This window comes from Mirounga leonina, unplaced genomic scaffold, assembly GCF_011800145.1.
Source record: "Mirounga leonina isolate KUSES-001 unplaced genomic scaffold, KU_Mleo_1.0 Mir_101609, whole genome shotgun sequence".
NCBI lineage: Eukaryota > Metazoa > Chordata > Mammalia > Carnivora > Phocidae > Mirounga > Mirounga leonina.
Window position 1 is genome coordinate 7,706,361 of NW_023270164.1, and position 16,702 is coordinate 7,723,062.

The following is a 16,702-nucleotide window of genomic DNA, read 5'->3' on the forward strand; positions in this document are numbered from 1 at the left end:
TGGTCCTGTAAATAGGTTTTAAAATTTTCTCTTAATCCCAAACAGTTTTTGCCAGGCTGTGAATGTTCAAGTTTTTCCCACTCTCTCAGGTCCCCAGTGTTGGCACCAATTATAAGACAAAAACATAGTATTATAGGGGTTGGCGTTTATTGATCTGAAACCTTTTAATTTATTGAAGCGATTTTTTGCCCACCTTGTGTTTCTTCTTTGGGACCCAGATGCCACTTGGTTAAGTACTCATTAGTATGACTTCCATACTGCATATGTAAAAATTCCACATGTATGAAAAAAGGCTCTCATTTCAATACTTAGGTCCTTGTTCTAGGAGTTTCCTGTTTACCAAGCATACATTATAGACAACTAAACTGTATTTGGAGATCCCCTCAGGGCTGCCTGAAAATTCCAAGGTATATTAAAATCGCGTCAACAATACCTTGCCCTTTCATAATATATTATGTGAAGGTTTATAATCTCTCCTAGGGAAACACAATTAATTTTTCAATGTTTTTCCCTTGTGAGAGAGGAGAGCATAATAAATACTCCTTCTCTGTACCTCTGGAGATAATTGGCTGGAAAACAATTGGGTGAAAATTATTTTCTCACTCAAGGTCACTCTGCTGCACATTAACACCACTGAGGCATGCTTCTGAATACCAGGAACATGCCCTTCAGACAAAGATTAATTAGATGCAAAAGTTAAAAGAGAGAAACAGATGAATCCTCAGCATGGCTTTCAGAATATAAGAAGTGCAGTCCATGTTAATGGCTGAGCTAGTTTTCAAAGCTAGCCTTTTGAACTCATCTTATTATGTATCTAGTTTAAAAGGCTTGTATTCCTATTAATAATGAGATTTTAAAATGAAAGAGAGCCATATAATGATCTAGCATTCATGCAAAGGAAATAATTATTTACCATAAAAGAATTAATTCACAAATGTTACCTAAGGAGCCAAACTGAGAAGAAACCCCTGCTTTGCTCATTGTCTTTCATCTGCTTACAACCTTCCATTGTACTGGAAAGGGCTACACCGGGGTTGCAAAGATGAGTATAATGCGGTCCCACTACTTGATGGCACACTTTTGAAGAGCAGCGATCAGGACAGATACACAAGCATCTTTGATGGAAGGGAGAAGATGGTGGGGAGATTACTTTTCCTTGTTTAGCTTTACAGATGCTTTGTCTTGCTTCATCATTTTCTCAAAACTTTTGTTAAGTTACAAGAGTAAAGAGACATTGGGGCGCCTGGGTGGCTCAGTCGGTTGGGTGACTGCCTTCGGCTCAGGTCATGATCCTGGAGTCCCGGGATCGAGTCCCGCATCGGGCTCCCTGCTCGGCAGGGAGTCTGCTTCTCCCTCTGACCCTCCCCCCCTCATGTGCTCTCTCTCTCTCATTCTCTGTCTCAAATAAATAAATAAAATCTTTTAAAAAAAAAAGAGTAAAGAGACATTGCATAACAAGTCAAATAATACAGGACACAGACATAAAAGGACACAGTTCATAATCTGCTCCTCCATCCCTTCAATCTGCATCCCCATCCGAGGTAACCAATGTGAAATGTTCCTTGTGTAACTTCCGTACCTTTCTAGAATCTCATATTAAAATACCCAAACTTATTTTATTCTTTTACCCAAAAGAATGGGATCATCCTACAGATCTTTTCACACAACTTCCTTTTCTTTTTCACTCTAGTTTAAGGTAAAAAGAACTAGGGATGCCAACGCATTTCACTGGAGGAAATGGGAGTCTTTTCAATGAGCAAGAAATGAGTAGGTCTAGAGCAATTGAATATCTGCATGAAAAAAAAATGATCCTTGACCCCCCTCTCCCTCACACATATATAAAAATCAATTTGATATGGATCACAGACTTAAATATTAAAACATAGAAGAATGCATAAAAGAACATTGTGTGTGTATGAATATATGACCTTGGAATTGGCAGTTTCTTAACAGAACAGAAAAAGTGCCAATCATAGTTGAAAAAAAAAAAAAGAAATTAAACACACACACGCTCACACACACACACCCTTTCTGCTCTGATTTCCAAAGTAAATGTATACTTTCATCAGTAGCATCTGAGGGCTCCGTGGCTCCACGCCTTGATCAACACATAATATTATAAAGTTCTTAAAACTTTACTATTATTGTTATTTCCGTTTTAATTTTAGCCATTCTGATTGGTGTGAATCTCATTGTGGTTCAAATTGTACTTTTTTGATAAACAAATGAGGGTGGGCACCTTTTCATTGGCTACTATTTGGACATTTCCTTTTGTGAAATTTCCACTAAGGTCTTGTATTCATTGAAAAAAAGACAAAGAAATGTGTTGTCAGTTTCTTATTGATTGTAGAGATTTTTGTTTTCATTTTCGTTTTTGTTTTTTGTTTTTTTGGTTTAAACAACAGAAGTTCATTTGCTCACAATTCTGGAGGCTGTTAAGTCCAAGATCAACATTGTCAGCAGTGTTGGTTTTTTCTGAGGCCTCTCTCTTTGGCTTGCAAATAACCTTCCCCTCCCTGCACCATCATGTGATCTGTCCTCTGTGTGTGTCCTAACCTCCTCTTCTTAGAAGGACACAGTCAGATTGGATGAGGACCCTCATATGACCTCACTTTATCAGTGCTTTAAATTCCCTATCTTTGGAGGCATTTTTAAAACCTGTATTCTGAACATGATATATATATATATATACATATACATATATATATATCAAGTTAATCAAAAGGGACATTATATATATATATAATCTCAAATATCTTCTCCCAGTTGGGTTCTTGCCTCACCATCTTAATACAGTTTTTTGATAAGAAGAAGTTCCTAATTTTAATAGAGTACAATTAGCCAATCCTGTCCCTTATTGTTTGTGCATTTTGTGCGGGCGTAGCTAAGCAAGCCCCAAATCTGTAGGGCAGGCAATCAGGAAGGCAGGATCATGAGCAGGCTGGCATCTCACAGGCATGGGCTGTAGCTCATCCACATGCAAGGAGGCAGGCAGGCAGGCAGGATGGGAAGATCCCCAGCAGGCTAGAACAGCACAGCATGAGTAAAGCTTACTGTCCACAGACAGCAGGTAAGAAGGAAGATCCAGGAGGGATAGGAGAGCAATTGTAGACCCAGGTGCTGTTTGCAGTCTCTGAGCTCAGGAAAGGCCTAAGCCCTTTATTAAAGGTCTTCCAACAGATTAAATCAGATCCACAAAGAAAATGTCCCTTTTTTTTAAGATTTTATTTATTTATTTGAGAGAGAGAGAGCACAAGCAGGGTAAGGGGAAGAGGGAGAAGCAGGCTCTTCACTGAGCAGGGAACCAGACACGGGGCTCGACCCCAGGACCCCGAGATCATGACCTGAGCTGAAGGCAGACGCTTAACTGACTGAGCCACCCAGGTGCCCCGAAAATGTCCCTTTTGATTAACTTGAAGTCAACTGATTATGAATTCAAATCACATTTGCAAACTCCCTTTACAGCAGCACCGAGATTAGGTCTGTGCACGGTACAGAAGGGCTATTGCCTCCCTTCCATTCCTCAGCTCTTGCCAGAGAATCTCCCCTGAAACTATGGCTCAGCCCAGTCAAGTTAACACATGAAATAGTTACCACAGATATTCTCATATGTTATCTGGTAGAACCGCAATACTCAATATGGGGACCACATGTGCTACTTACATTTAAATTAATTGAAATTAAATAAAATTGAGAACCCAGTTTCTCAGTCACACTAGTGAAGCTCCAAGTGCTCAATAATCACTTGTGGATACTGTGTTAGCACAGAGAGAGAATATTTCCATCATCTCAGAAAGTTCTATTGGATAGTGCTATTTCAGAAACTTTATTGCTTTGACTTGTCTCCCGTTTGGAGTTCTTTTTTTTTTTTTTAAGATTTTATTTATTTGTGAGAGAGAGCGCGAGCGAGAGCAAGAGCTGGAGGTGGGGGAGCAGAGGGCGAGGGAGAAGCAGGCTGAGCCGGGAGCCCGATGTGGGGCTCGATCCCAGGACCCTGGGAACATGACTTGAGTCAAAGGCTGACACAACCGACTGAGCCACCCAGGCCCCTCTGGAGTTCTTTTTTTGTTGTTTTTAAAGATTTTATTTATTTATTTGAGAGAGATAGAATGAGAGACAGAGAGCACGAGAGGAAAGCGGGTCAGAGGGAGAAGCAGACCCCCCGCTGAGCAGGGAGCCTGATGCGGGACTCGATCCCGGGACTCCAGGATCATGACCTGAGCCAAAGGCAGTCGCTTAACCAACTGAGCCACCCAGGCGCCCCTCTGGAGTTCATTTTTAAATAGATGAAGTTGGGGTCAAGATTTATTTTTTTCCATGTGGAAATCTAATTCACTGAGCCACCATTATTTATTGAAAAGTCCACCCATTCTTACTACGTTTCACTGGCTGGCACCTTTGTTATAAATTGGGTGACCATGTATGTTAACCTGGATGGTCTGTTTCTTGTTGTATTCTGTTCTGTTTGTCTATCCGTTTGTCCTTATACCAATGGCACCCTATCTTAATTCCTGTCTCTTCATAATGGGTGTTGATATTGGTAATGAAAGCTTTGCAATTGTTTTTCTTCTTCAACATGGCATTGGTGATTTTTGATGTTTTGCATTTCTATAGGCATTTTAGAATCAACTTGTCAATTTGCACAAATAATTTTCTTGGCTATTCATTGTGATTGCATTAACTCTATAAATTAATTGAAAATAGGCATTCTATTTTGAATTTTAATGCTATTACATACCATCCAGGTTGTTCAGCTATGTTCTAACATGCACACTCCCATGAGCAATATGTGAAGTGTTTATTTCCCTGTGTCCTCATCATCACTGAATATTATCAATCTTTAAAAATATATATGATCTGATATGCAAATGTCTTGCTGTTTGAATTTGAATTTTCCTAATGTCTCATAAGACTGGGCATCTTCTAATATCTTCTTCCATTTGAATTTCCTTTTCTGTGAATTGATTTTTTTTGCTTAAAATTATTTGTGCTAATTCAGTTGTAGATCTCTTTGTGTATTATGGACGGAGTGGATGCTATGCTATGCCACCCAGATGACCTTTCAGGAAAGAATCACTTATTCCACCATCTGCCTGCAGTGTTGGCTACGAGCAGGTCACAGCTGTGCCCTCTTTGGGACTTATCCCTGGCCAGAAGATGCAGCACCATGTAAGGCTGTATTTTATGACTGGTTGATGCTGGAATATAGAGACACAGTTTCTTTATGTGCCTTAAGGCAAGGCAGGGCATCTCTGAAAGGCCATCCTGGCTTCAGAGCACCCCCATTGGACCAGATGAAGTTGCTAGTGCAACTGTACCATTGTTCAACCTCTCCCTCTGCCCAATCTTGCCTCCCTTGCTCTCCCACAGGTATTTTGGTTCAAGGACATTCCCCAGTAAACCTCCTGCATGCAAATCTCAGAGACTCAGAGTCTTTGTCTCCAGAAATCTGACCTGTGACAGTGCATCGAGGACGTGGTCCTGGGTAGCACAATCTAAAATGGTATTTTGGATGCAGGATCTAGTTACAATGTAGCTGTAAAGTGCTGCCTTGTCTTTGCCCCCTGCTCAAACTAAAGCTGTTACCTTTCTAGCCCTGTCCGCCATGGTGCTTAGCAGCCAGGGATGCATGGTCTCAGACATGTTTACCAAGTAAAACACTGACTTGAGGGGCACCTGGGTGGCTCAGTCATTAAGCGTCTGCCTTCGGCTCAGGTCATGATCCCAGGGTCCTGGGATCGAGCCCCACATCGGGCTCCCTGCTCAGCGGGGAGTCTACTTCTCCCTCTCCCACTCCCCCTGCTTGTATTCCCTCTCTCGCTGTGTCTCTCTCTGTCAAATAAATAAATAAAATCTTAAAAAAAAAATTAAAAAAAAAATAAAATGGTATTTTGAAGACGGATCATCTATAAGCTGGCTGGCAATACAGATTCCAACACTGGTGGTAGGTGGGCTGTGGAAAGCCCTGGCATGTTATAGTTGTATAATTGTTAAAATTTACACCGGTGATAAACTCTTGTGGGATATTGATGGCGTGGAATGCACCAGCAGGTACAATGTCTCAGGCATTTGCGATTTTTGAGGAAGTAGTAATTTTAAGGACTTGGGATTGGATGGCTGTTGGAGGCCATTGCACTGGATCAAGTCAATGCAATACTGAAATATATGAATCTGTGATTAAAAAGCTACATGGCTAAATCAGATGGTCTCATTGGCAGTATCGAAAAAGGATGTCCTTCTACAGCCATGGGGCAGAAAAGGTGGGGGATCAGGCCATGGACTTAATTACTAGAGTAGCAAAGCTCTACAGGAAGTTGAATTCTCAGAAGGAAAGTGTTGGAAGGGCACAGATCAGAGACCCATAAAATTTTTTAGGAGGTGAGGTTGAAACTATCATATATTTAAACATGTATGAATGAATATAAGCTTTAGCTCTCCCATTTAATCTTTTTGACCCAATAGACATAGGTGTCATAGGTATGGAAATTAGGGTAATCTGACTATATTCCTATAAAATTATTTACATCTTGTTATTTGCAGTTGGAATGGCAATTCCACTTTGGTCTTCTCTTACCATTGTCCTTCATTTCTTTGAGTTTTTAAAATGATCTGGATAGTTTATCTGATTCCATTATGCACTTTTTGAGATATGTCAGGAATACTTGGAAGAAAAGGTTCAGAAAAATCTTTCAAAGGGGTCAGAGTTAAAAAAACAAGTTTTGCAGTCAGAGAAAACATATCTACCTGATGTTTTTCAATACTAAATAATCAACTCACAATAATGGAAAACCCGAAAAACAAGAAAATTTACTTGAAGGACAAGTGCATATAGAAAGAAAGAAAGAACAAGATGGGATTAAGAAAAGGAAATTAATACTAAATCAAGAGTAAAATGACAGTGTATAGTCAACAGGGTCCTGGAGTTTTGTTACTAAGGCTGCTTCACAGGACATAAGCCTAAATTGAAATGAACAATTTTCTAAAAGTCAATATTGACAGAATAATAGAAAAGATTGCATTTCCTTGCCTCATGAGTCCAATGCAAGACCTTTTTGTAATCACACAAGTCAGAAAGATATTGCTTCTTAGTTTTTCATTGCCTTACTGTTTTTAAATTAAACCAGAAATACAGAAATGCCAATAAAAATTAATATTGAGAATCCTTCACGGAATTGTGTTTTTCTAAATGCTAAACTTTCAGAAGATGAAACGACGAGAAACCCCTAGAACATTGACTATGCTAAGACAGAAAGATCATCTGAGAACATCGTTTTCTTATTATTTGGTAGAACTTCAGGGTGAGCTGAGCACAATATATGGAACATATTCTTGCCTATTAAAACCAGATAAAACTATATTCAAATATTCACTAGGCTTTTTATTTTAAAGAGGAGCAAAAATGATGATATCTAATATTATCTTATGTAACCACATAGTAGGAGTAAAAATTCCAGTATTGATGATCGTTGTGCTATATTAAAATGTATTTGAAAGAGACCAAGTTGTCATCATTTTTCATTCTATTAATCTGTATTTTTTAGTGACTTCATTGAATATTAGAAGCCTCTGCATAGCAGGTGGAAAATATGACTCTCCATTTGGAATTTAAAATGATCTTGACTCCAAAAGCGTCGATTATTCTATACAGAATTTCCATAGAGTAACTGTAACAGCATTTTAGCTGATTTTATTCAGTCTGGCTTTGTAAAATAAATGTAAATTAAAAATCAAAATATAGGTACAGGAACTGGCTTTGTTAATGTTTTCAGTCACTTGGTCGAGCGCATCACTGGGGTTCCCCAGGGCGCTGTACTTACTGTAATGTTAAGGCTCTGGGAGAAGTTCAGAGCTTCTTTCGTTAAGTCTCCTACCCCTTCCTTTCCTCACTCCCTCCTCACTGTAACTCCTGAGGGTCGAAGTCCTGGGAAAATTATATGAGAATGAAGGCCTGTAGGAGTTGCCAACTGAGCTTTCCATTTGGAACCATCTTACACGGCATTTTTTCAACATTTTGTGAAAAATAAATGGGTCAATTAACTACATCTCTGTGAGTATTATGAATCCAATTGCTCTTTTTCTTAAAAAAAAAAAAAGAAAGGAGATGCTAACTGATCTTTTCAGGCTGTAATACAGACTCCTATTAAGATAATTTATCTTGGAATGGTCCTTCAACAGGATTCTAGTGAGTGCAGGGTGGGGGGTAGACATTTGGGGCACATCCTTCTCTCAGGAAGTTTCCAGTCTCAAGGGAGCAGCTAAATAAATTTACAGTGAACTAACAAGTGTAGATGAATAGAACTATCAAAAGGTAATTAGCCTCGTCAAACTTTAGCATGAATCAGAATCACTCGGAAGGCTTGTTAAAACACAGATGACTGGGTCCACCCCACTATTTCTGACTTAATAATCCTGGGGTGGAGCCTGAGAATTTGCATTTCTAACAACTTCCCACTTAATGTTGATGCTGCTGGTCTGGTGACCACCCTGATTACAGACAGGGACATTCCAATAAGATGTTCAATAAAACTGGTTCTGTTGTATTTATTTTAAGTGTTGCTGAGGATGTTTGGATACTTTTTGGTGCATTAACTATCTCTTCTTTGTATGACTTCATGGAATAGATTTCTTTCTGGCCTCTGCTATACTACCTCTGAAGTCATTTTTGTTTTTATTTTCTGGCCAAATTGAATAACTTTTTTCCCTTTTGAGTTGATCACTAGAAAGCTTAGAGCCAAATTCATGACTCCCATCTTGTGAGAACATGGGTCTTAGATTTACATTAGGCATTTTCTTCTTAACCTCACATCTGGGTTCAACTTGCTTTTCTTATGTACATTCTCCCCAACTTCCTCATTTTCTCACTTGCTTTTTTGGTGAATATATATGTGTGTGTATATATATTATATAAATTGTATATATAAGATATACTATATGTATATATATATGTAATATATATATATAATTTTTTATCTGCCTAATGTTTGTTTCTAAGTGTGAGTTCAAGGCTGTTTTCTGCCTCCTCCCTCATAAATTCATCTTCAAGAATGAAGAATGCTGGAATGGGTCAAGGAAGAAGGCACCACCATGATCTTAGAATTACATTCTATGTACTCTTTTTATGCTCTGGCTTCTTTTACATAGCATAATTAAATTGAGATTTATCCATGATGCTGTATGTATCATTGTTTCTTTTTAATACTGAATGCTATTCCATTGTATAAATATACATACCCCAATTTGTTTATCCATTTGCCTGATAATTGGACTCTTTGGTTGTTTCCGGTTTTGGCTATTACAAATAAAGTTTCTATGAACATTTATGTACAAGTCCTCGTATGAACAAATAAATGCTTTCACTGCTCTTGGGTAATTGTTAATATAGCCACTCCAGCTTTCTTTTGGGTAGTGTTAGCATGGTCTATATTTTCCCACCATTTTACTTTTAACCTATTTGTGTCTTTATATTTAAGTGCGTTTTTTGTAGGTAGAATACAGTGGGATCCTGCTTTTCATCCAATCTGACAACCTCTGCCTTTTAATGAGGTGTTTAGACTATTTACACTTAATGTGATTATTAATGTATTCAGATTTACATTTATTGTCTTATTATTTGTTTTCTATTTGTCTCATTTGTTCTTTGCTCCTCTTTTTCTGCTTTCTTTCAGATTGATTAAAAATTTTTTTTTAATTTAAGTATGTTGACACCCAATGTTACATTAGTTTCAGATGTACAACATAGTGATTCAACAAAGTCTATACATTATGCTTTGCTCACCACGAGTGTAGCTACTGTCTGTCACCATACAGCGCTATTATAATATCATTGATGATATTCCCTATGTTGCACCTTTCATCCACATGATTTATTTATTCCATTACTGGAAGCCTGTACCTCCCACTCCCCTTCACCCATTTTGCCCATCCCCTCACCTTCTTCCCTCTGGCAACCACAAGTTTGTTCTCTATGGGTCTGTTTCTGCTTTTGTTTATTTGTTTGTTCATTTGTTTTGCTTTTTTAGATGCCACATATAAGCGAAATCACATAGCATTGTCTTCACCTGACTTATTTCACTTAGCATAATACCCTTTAGGTCCTTGATTATTTTTTATAATTTCATTTCAATTCCTTTGTTGGTTTCTTGGCTGTAACTATTTGCTTTGCTCTTTTACTGTTTTAATGTAGAGAATGCATTTTAAATTTGTCACAGTCTACCTTCATTTGATATTACGTTACTTCACATAAAGTATGAGAACCTTAAACAGTAAATTTCCATTTCTCCCCTCCTGGGCTTTGTGCTTTTGTTATCATACACTTTACCACTACCTGTGTTGTAAACCCCAATTTGTTTAAGCAGCCAATTGCCTTTTAAAAAGATTCAAATAACAAAAAGATCTCATGTGTTTACCCAAGGAGTTACCATGCTGGTGTGTCCTATTCCTTTCTGTAGATCTAGATTTTCATCTACAGGATTTTCTTTTTGCCTGATCAACTTCCTTTAACCTTTCTTGTAATAGGAGTCTTCTGGTGATGAATTCTTTCAGCATTTTTATGTCTGAAAAGGTCTTCATTTTACCTTCATTTTCGAATGCTGTTTTTGCTGAGCAGAGAATTCTAGGTTGACAGTTTATTTCTTTCCGCACTTTAAAGATGTCGATCCACTGTCCTTTTGCTTTATTTCTGATTAGAAATCTGCCGTCATCTTTGTCTTTGTTCCTTTGTAGGTAATGTATCTTTTTTCTCTAACTGCTTTTAAGATTTTCTCTTTATGACTGGTTTTGAGAATTGGATTATGGTGTGCCTTTGTGTGGTTTTCTTCATGTTTTTTGTGCTTGAGGTTCACTGATCTTCTTGGATCTCTGGGATTTTAGGTTTTACCAACTTTGGAGCTTTGGGGGCCATTCTTTCTTCAAATATTTTTTTCTATCCACATCTATCTTTCCTCTCCTAGAAGTACACCAATTATATGCACATTAGGTGTGTGAAGTTGTCCTACAGCTCCCTGGTGACCTGTCCATTCCATTTTTTTTCTTTTCTGTGTTTTGTGTCTGTGTTACAGACAGTTCCTTATACCACACCTTTAGGTTCACTAATCATTTATTCTGCAACATCAAATCTGCCATTCATACCGTCCCATGTACTTTTCATATCACACATTGTGGATTTTATCTCTGTAATTTTTATTTAGGTCTTAATTTTTTAAAACATCTTCAATGACTCCACTTAACATATTTAATCTTTCCTGTGGCTTTAAAAAAAAAATACATGAAATAGAATTACATTAACTGTTTTAATGTCATTGTCTGCCACATCTGTGCCCGTTCTGGGTCTGTTTTGGTTGATTCATTATTCTCTTCATTATGAGTTCTTTTTTCCTGCTTCCTTACTTGCCTGGTAAACTTTTTTTTTTTTTAGAATTTTTTTTTTTTAAGATTTTATTTATTTATTTGAGAGAGAGAGAGAGCACATGAGAGGGGGGGGAGGGTCAGAGGGAGAAGCAGACTCCCTGCTGAGCAGGGAGCCCGATGCGGGATCGATCCCAGGACTCCAGGATCATGACCTGAGCCGAAGGCAGTCGCTTAACCAACTGAGCCACCCAGGGGCCCACTTGCCTGGTAATCTTTAATAGGATGTCAGACATTGTGAATTTCACCTTGTTGGATGCTGGTATTTTTGTATTCTTTTTTTTTAAAGATTTTATTTATTTATTTGACAGAGAGAGACACAGCAAGAGAGGAACACAAGCAGGGGGAATGGGAGAGGGAGAAGCAGGCTTCCTGTGGAGCAGGGAGCCCAATGCGGGGCTCCATCCCAGGACCCTGGGATCATGACCTGAGCCGAAGGCAGACACTTAACGACTGAGCCGCCCAGGCGCCCCGTATTTTTGTATTCTTATAAATATTCTTGATCTTGCTGTGGAAGGAAGTTCCTTGGAAACTGTGTAATCCTTTGGGGTCTTGCTTTTAAGACCTGTATGTCAGGAATGGAGCAGCATTTAGTCTAAGACTAATTATTCTCCACTACTGAGGCAAAATTCTTCTACTGACTCTACTAGTGCTCTATGAATTATGAAGATTACCAGTCCAGCTGGTGAGAACAGGCACTATTAATGGTCCTGTGTTATCACCAAGTGCTGTTCCCTCTGGTCCTTTTGGGTGGTTTTCCCTTGGCTTTGGGTAGTTTTCTCACATGCCTATGCAGTTGGGTACTCTCCTTAATATTTGAGAGGGACCCTCTATAAATCTGCAGAAACTTCTTCCTGTGTAGCTCTCTTCTCTCCAGTGCCAGGTTTTGTTAACTCTATTATTTACTTCTCCCAAGCCTGCTAACTATATCAGTTCAACTCAGGGAATTTGATGCATTCCATCTGGGTTTGCCTTCAATACACTGTGGCCTAGAAACTTTCTCAAAGCTTTAAGCTGTGGCAATAGTAGGCTTCTGTCTCTCAAAGATCATATCCTTTATAGCCTGACATCCAATGACTTAACATATACTCTTTTGTATGTTTCATTCAGTTATTTTATTCGTATCAGATGAGACGGTAAATCTAGTCCTTGTTACCACATCTTGGTTAGAAAAAGCTCCCTGTCATCCTTTCTTTGGCTTCAAGCTTCAGCTCTCTTTTGAATCAACCCTCTGAGGACTTTTCTTCCTCAAGTGCATGGATGGTCAGCACAGGATATCTCTGTTCTTGTCTCTGGAGGGAATAGGTATTTCCCTTTCTATCTTTCGCCTTGGCTTAATCCTTCCTTAACTCTACTTACCATCAACTAGAAAGATGCTGTGACTCAAGATTAGTAAGTGTACCTGGGAGCAAGGGGCCCTGGAGGCCAGCTCATCTCCTCTAAAATGTGGCCTTCACACAGAAGCACAAAGGCTAGCCTTGTGTTTCAATTTAGCTCAGGAAGGATTGGGGTCCTCATATTGATCTGCCTCTCGTGACACCAACAGTTGGCTGAGGATTTGGATATTCAGAATTCTAGTCATGTATCTTTTCATTTCCTAAGACTAATGTGGTCAATCCATTTTGGAATAAAGGAGGAAGAAAGAATTTGCACTTAAACGCCAAAATTATATTTCTAATCATTTGTACTGTGTTGTATGTGATCCTGTTAAAGTTAATTGTATATAGTTCTCTCCCCTGGTGTATATTCAGTTTTTCTCAATTAATCTTTATTATTTTTGGAGTTTTAATTAAAAATCACCTCAATACTTGCTTATATGTAAGTACTTGAACTTGGTGGGTCCAGATGATAAATTATAGTTTGAATGAACAGAATGTGCAGACAAGGTAAGCAACCCCCTTACAAGTGACTGGAGCCAGAAACATTCCTTTCTGCACATGTCATAATTCACACTAGTAAATACAAATGTGCAGATACTTGTTATGGAAGTTAAGCTCTGAAAAATTTAACAAATATCAAAATTTTATACTTAAAATTCTAGTCTTGCTCATGGGAGTAATTAGCCTTTCCCCAGACAGATATTATCAAGCAATTTTTCTTCATATTCTTACTCTTATCACTTATGGCAAGAATATTTTACTGTATTGGAAAATGTCCTAATGGGAAAAAAGGTTAGCTTTTTTATGAGACTATGACTTTTAGGGTCAAATGACTAATAATATTCAGTCTTGCTTTCAAAATAGGTAATAACTAAAAATCAGTTGAGAAAAGTGTTCCTTAGAAAACACACTGATAACAGGTTTTCAAATACTTAGATTGAATCACCGGAAAGAAGTGATTGAAAATGCTTCTTCCCCCATCACCTTTCCTTTGGTAACAGAGACAATCAAGTCATTAGCTTACAACTGCTCTACTGAGAGGAATCATCATCCAGTTGGGAGGTCTTAAGAAGGTGGTATGGTGCAGCTAAGAGAGCACTACCAGAAATTTTTGTATCTCAGCCCAGATCAGCCATGAAAAGATGTGAGTTTTAAGAGATTATGGGCCAAATTTACAATTCCCTATTTGTTAATATTCCTGCCGAAGAGTACATTTTTCATTCATTAAACAGATATTTTATGCGCACCTACCAACTACCATGTACCGTGAACCAAAAGGAGAAATGGCAAAGGCGAATGAGTATGAGCTTTGCCTCAAGACACACTCAAGTTGAGGATCCATCACAGTCATTCACAAGACATATCCATTACACCTCATGTTTCTCCTATTTGGTAAAGGGCATGGATGGGAAGGAGAAAGCTACAGCTTTTGTGATCATAACTCTATTTAATTAAGATGGATTTGTCTACCTTTTGTGCTTTATTGCATTCGTCCTTTTCTACTAATTAAAAGTCTCTCCAGAGATAGGATTTGTGTCTAAGATTACTTTTCCACAGCTCTTCACTCTTTTCCCTCTCCCCACTGGAACCATAACATAGGAGATTCCACACACAATACCAAGCAACTGTTTCATGAGTTTCAGTGATTCAAGCTCCTATTAGTTTCCACTGTACCCGGTGTGAACCTAAAATTGTAGGGAGGCAATAATTAAAAGTGTTGATTTGGGATCAAAGAACTGCAATTCAGGGTATACAGATGAGGGTAGTAACCCCAATAGTGTCCTACTGGGAAGTAAAAGTCAGGGGTTTATAAAACAAAAAGGGAATACTTGTATACATTGTTTACAAAGAATTTCTGATTGGGTGTTGACAGCAAAATGCTAATATTGACTGAATATAATTGGTTGCTAAGGCTATTACTAAGCAAAGTCTCTTACTATAACAAGTTGCAGGTGTTTGGGCTGAGTCCTTGGAGCATTTGCGGTTTGGTCCACTTCAAAAGTTCATGGTTCCTCCAGTGAGGACATGCATAAGACTCACCCCCTTAATGGCCTCCTTGCTGCATTTGAAAACCCTTGACATAAGTGACCCCATTTCATTTCCCCTTTCACACAGGTAACATCAGGTATCTGCTACTTTTGAGAGACTTTATATGATCCTTATCTAGTTTGGAATTGTGTATTCTTGGAGCTGGAAAAAAAATAAACAACTATAGGGGTAGAAAATAGATCAGTAATTGTCAGAAGCCAAGAGTGGGAGAAGCAGTATTGACCATGAAGGGGCAGGAGAGAACTTTGGGAGCAGTGGAAATGTTCTGTATTTTAGCATAATGGTGGTTACTATATGCACTTGTCAAAATGTATAGAACTCTACACTAAAAGGGTGAATTTTATTCTATGTAAATTAGACCACAGTAAACGTGGGGTGGGGGAGAATGAGTTCTAGGGCATGGCCAGTGTCCTTTAGGAACTATTACCTTGAGTCTGTGTGTGTGTTGGGGAAAGGCTTAGAGGTGTGAATTCATACAGAGATGCAATCTTTGGGATAATATGTATTTCTGTTAAAGGCAAGGGGTTAATGGGATGAATTGTAGCTATGACTTGAATTTTGGATGGGAACTATTATTTCCTAATGTTCTAACTAAAATTCTCAAATTATTAAAAAGTCAGCAAAACGGAGTAAGAATAAGGGTCTGGCTTCTGGAACCAGACTGCCTGGGTAGGAATCCTAGTCTCATCCGTCACTAACTGTGTAAACTTTGGCAATTCACCTATTAGGAACGACATAGTAGTTTATACTCAGCTGTATCAGTCAGCCAGTAAAAGGATAAGTAATTGTGGATATTTTCCTAATTAAGGCGGTGAAAGAAAACCATACTGTGGGGCACCTGGGGGGCTCAGCCAGTTAAGCATCTGACTTCAGTTCAGGTCATGACCTCGGGGTCCTGGGATTGAGTCCTGCATCTGGCTCCATGCTCAGCGGGGAGTCTGCTTCTCCTTCTCCTTCCACCCATATGTCTCCCCCAACTTGTGCCTATGTTTGCTCTCTCTCTCTCAAATAAATAAATAAAATCTTAAAAAAAAAAAACCCATACTGCTTAAAGTAAAAAACAAAACAAAACAAAAAATACCACTAACCAAGCTGACTATGTGCTAGGTACTCTTTTAAGCATTTTACATGTTGAAATTATTGAATTCTCACAAGAACCCTATGATAGGTACCATTATCGTCCCTTCTATAAATGAGGAAGCTTAGGTGTGGTATGAATAGGCACACTGCCAAAGGTCACACAGGGACTGACAAGGCTAGGATTCAAACCCAAGCAGTCTGGTTCCAGAAGCCAGACCCTTATCCACTCCACTCCACTGCCTTTCTAATAATTAGAGATTATTAGTTACAACATGAGAAAATAATTGTTCTCATCTAGAACTCAAGTCAAGTTTAATTTCAGGGTTCACTTATAATAAACGAAGGGCGATGTTCTCCTCACCCGCATCCAAAGAGTGGATTAATCAAGCAGTGTTCGTGTCGTTCATTTCCAGTCACATTACATCAAACTGCACAGGACTCCATTTTTGACAGGGAAGTGAAAGATAAGACAATATTTGGGGGAAAAAAAGGAAGCAATTTGTTTGTGGGAAGGTCAAAAGGCAGGCTATGTCACAATTTATTATGAGTGTCAGCTATCTATAGAACCACTCTCCCCTCCGCATCTGGTTTATTATTTGACTTTTTCATAGCTGCAATTCATCCCATTAGCCCTACATGTCCTGATATTACATTGGGTTTTAAAACTGCAACCCAGTAGCAAAAGTCGTGACTCTACCACACACAAAAAGTCCTCAGCTATATGTTCCTCTCCTTGGGTTTTACGTAAGTGAAAATTGGTAGGAAATAAATCCATTTGGATATTGTTATTT

General features: G+C 38.5%; 1 non-coding gene across 1 annotated transcript; it reads left to right on the plus strand.

The window, feature by feature from the left end:
• Positions 1-5,512: 5,512 nt before the first annotated feature.
• LOC118010639 lies at positions 5,513-5,643 on the plus strand. The gene has a single exon (XR_004679276.1). It is a non-coding gene; the product is annotated as a small nucleolar RNA SNORA63 (small nucleolar RNA).
• Positions 5,644-16,702: the final 11,059 nt, after the last annotated feature.